Source organism: Mesocricetus auratus, unplaced genomic scaffold, assembly GCF_017639785.1.
Source record: "Mesocricetus auratus isolate SY011 unplaced genomic scaffold, BCM_Maur_2.0 Super-Scaffold_100011, whole genome shotgun sequence".
Taxonomy (NCBI): Eukaryota; Metazoa; Chordata; class Mammalia; order Rodentia; family Cricetidae; genus Mesocricetus; species Mesocricetus auratus.
The window spans coordinates 15,666,568-15,670,439 of NW_024429195.1; the positions used below are offsets into that span (position 1 = coordinate 15,666,568).

The window sequence follows — 3,872 nt, forward strand, 5'->3', positions numbered from 1 at the left end:
ATATCTTTTATTTTAATTCAACTTCAGTAAGATTATGGTTACATAAGAATTAATTTATGAAAAACAACTTGTTAAAACTATACCAGCTGATACAATAGAATTGTTTTTGATACTATAATTTTATGGTTTCTAATTTTTTTCTATATTTTGCTTAAGGTAATATTAAGGGTTCTATTCTTCCACAATTACAGTATGTCTGATAAATCATTTCACATTGAAGGCAGAAAATCAGTCGATCTCCATTTTTTCCCCAAGATGTAAAGCTGGTACCTAAAGCATGAGAGTCCTGTACCACAGAGATATGGAGACACTAGTCGCAGCACAGCTTTTCTGTTTTTTTTTTTCTTTCTTTTTTGAACTTTTATCAGAGGTATTCAGGAAGCACACTAAGAAAAGAGAAACATGATCTTTTCATTTAGCAAATGGCTATTAAAATATTTACAAGATAAATGAAACTTTTGGCAACAGTATAACTAAAAGTATACAACAACATTGATTATTTTATTTTACATTCACAGGTAGAAACATTTCTGGTCTTTTTTCTAAGCAATTTGAAGAAGTTGTCCTTGGAAATCATTGGAGACTGGTAACAAGGACGAAGATGCCCTTCCTCTGCCTGTCCACACCATCTCTCGCAGAGTACTCACATTCTGCAGCTAAGAGTGTTGGCTCCTGACTCCTTCTAACATCCTCCTCTAGACTTTGAGGATAGCTATTGAAAGCTTTCAAAAGAGTTTGTGTATAAAATTAACCAGGAAGAGTTTGGTTCTTTCATCATCATTGTATGAATACTTTAAGCTTCAGGTGTTAATTCATCCCTATGCTATAAGACAGTTATTAGATTCCTCACACTCTGACTTTTTTTCAGACACTAAAAATGATTTCTCTAGAAGGTAGAAGACAAACTGCACTCAGAAGGATACTTCCTCATTACAAATACTGAAACTTGATAAGAAAAATGTTGACATCATACATCAGGTTTCTGTCTTAGAAGTATCTGTTTATATACAAGCTTCATTTCTATGTTTGAGTGACTTTTTGGTACATCTACTTTCTGTAAATAAGCATATCTTTGTTTATAAATATGCATGCATATTTATATATGCAGGTTTTATTTCCTGAAACTCTTACTTAGTGATTAAGTAGTCTTATATGACCTTCTGAACCCAAAGGAAAGGATAGCACAGTTAGAAAAAAATAAGAAAACTTAATTAAGTCCTTAGAGATTTAGAAACTCAACTTAAGGTTTCTTATATCTACAAAGTGACCTTTTCTATCCCATTACTAAGATGTATAGTTCTTATGCAATTTCATCATAGAGAATACATACTTTTTTTTTAAGTTGATGTTCCATTAAGATCATTGAATATATGAATGAAGCATGGCTGAAACTGGGTGCCCATGCACTACCTTCTGTTGCAGTAGAGATTTAGATATGGATTCAGTGATGGTGGTACCAGGGAATTACAGAACCTCGGTGATACATAATGATGGAGTAATATATACTGTGGATTTATGTTCTGCATTGACTAGAAAAGGGACTCACATTGTCATTGTTGAGGCACACTCGTATGATGGAGAAAACTTCATCTCAGCTATAAGCAGACTTTGTTCATCTCGACTGTGTTTGCCATATCAGAGCTTCAACTTCCACAACTGGGCATTCCAGTCTCTGCTATAATAACACAAGGAACATGAGAAATAAAACATAATTACCTTAGTTCCTGCTCAGAACTTTTGTGTTGTTATTCCATAAACAAAAATAAGCAACTTTAGTCCTGAGTCAGTAGAGACAGCTGTGAACTTTTGTTTAAAACTGAGTCCATCTATGCAGTCAGTTTATTTCACTGATCTGCAATTCAGCTCCAACTCACCATAATGTATTTCCTCACCAGTGTTTTCTTTTTTATGCTCACACCAATGGCCTGAGCAGGGTGATATTCCTGGTTTGAAGAAAAATAGTAGTCAAATGCTAAGTCTATTATCTGGAATATGATATTATCACAGACTCTTAATTTTCTCAGGAATCAGGTTCCCTCTTATGATTTACCTGAGAGTCATACAGATTTCTGAAGAGTTCTGACAGGGCCTAAAAATCTTATGATAAGGAAATTTATTTATTTTTATGTTTTACATTCAGAATCACATTTTATTTACATACATTTATATAATTTATTTTGATAAATTCCAGTCTTATTTTCCATCTCTGCATTGCCTGCCATATTCACCAATACTATTCCTTCCAATTTCAACTGTTCCTTAAAAAAATCCTACAAAGTCCTCTAAGTTCTCCTAGAATGCTCATGGCAATCTGACTGTCAACTGGAACACTATCAGACTCTCAGGAGCTGTATCCTTGAAGAAACTTTATTCAATGAAACCTAAAACATGTAAAACATCTATATGTCAGGAATATGGATGTGTTTTTTAGATGTTTGATGCTAATGCACAAAGAATATGACATAACTCAATAATCTTTCTAATTAAAAATGACTTTATTCCAGGTGAGTTTCTTTAGAATCCATCCTCTAAGAAATAGAGCTATATTAAGGCACAAGACTTTTTATTTATAAACAAATCTTAATCTTAATATCCCTATCTGTAGTCTCTCACTTCGTTTAGATATAATTTTTAGTGATGATGTCCTTGGAACCATGAATTTCAACCTTTAGACTGGTTATAATATCAGGGTGTGGAGAACCAAAAAGTGATGAGGATAACACAGGCATATTTAGAAGGAAAGAGCAAGGTGTTATACATGCTTGGTTGATTGGGTAAAACTGGAGGATTCTTGTCATGTATTTATTCCTTCAAGGTAATACACATGAAAAATATATTTCTGCAAAGGGGAGGAGAGCAGTGTGGAAGAATCAATGAAAGCTCCAGTGTTTCAGAGATATTTATTTAATACAAGGTAGTTGACACTTCATTCTAGAAAATAGTTTGGATATATTGCCCATGTCTAATTCTCAATGGAGCCAATGTTTCTAATAAGCTGATTGTTATGCTATAAAATAGCATTTTGGCAGAGGTACATTCCTAGTCCCATTCATCTGATGGCCAATACACTCTTTTCTGTTCGTGTTTGGACCTAGAGGCTGACCTCTCTCACTCCTGCATGCTTTTATTTTCAGAACAGCCTCTTGGTAAATCTGTCAGTCTGTGAATGCACTGCCACCATGGGACCACAACTCTTTGGCTGAGTCCTTCCGATTTGTTCCCAGCTAGCTACTGCTGTTCTAGCATGCATACTTTATTCTCTAGCATGGGTGCAGAGTTATAACACTTTTAAAATAAGCCTAATTATAGAAATGATATAGAGTCCTAGAGGAATTCTTTTTGTCCTTAACTTCAAATTTGCTTAAAGCTATGTTTATTTTAGACTATAGCTACCTAATCAAAAAAACATCCTTTTATGCCTAATTCATTTCAGTGCAAGTTTTTATCTCTTGGAAATAAAATTTCTGTAAACTTACCTTTTATACTATAAGAGGAGAGCATGATTACAGTACTCTACTACCACGAATTATGCAGTTAAGTTTCTCCTACTAGTGGAAATCACAGGTTCAGCACATCTGTAGGGTAAAGGAAAATCACCTTCTTAATTATGGGTCCTCCCTAGCCAGGTAAGTATAACTTTGCTTTTTAGAAAAATACAGTTATCAGTCTCCATGTTCAGTGGACTAAATTCTTAGACACCTGAGAGCAATCATTCCGTGGAAGTAAGTGACTCATTCTTGATGTTTGCATAGCTACATATAGCATATACAGCATGTAAAAACAAAAACAAAACAAAAAAACAAGCACTGAACTCTGTATTTTGGGTAGGGATTGATATTCAAAACACATCTATGTGAATTTATCTGTTTTGA

The 3,872-nt window shown here is 34.0% G+C and overlaps 1 pseudogene; it reads right to left on the minus strand.

Moving 5' to 3' along the window:
* Positions 1 to 3,488: 3,488 nt before the first annotated feature.
* LOC121143399 lies at positions 3,489 to 3,634 on the minus strand (annotated as a pseudogene).
* Positions 3,635 to 3,872: the final 238 nt, after the last annotated feature.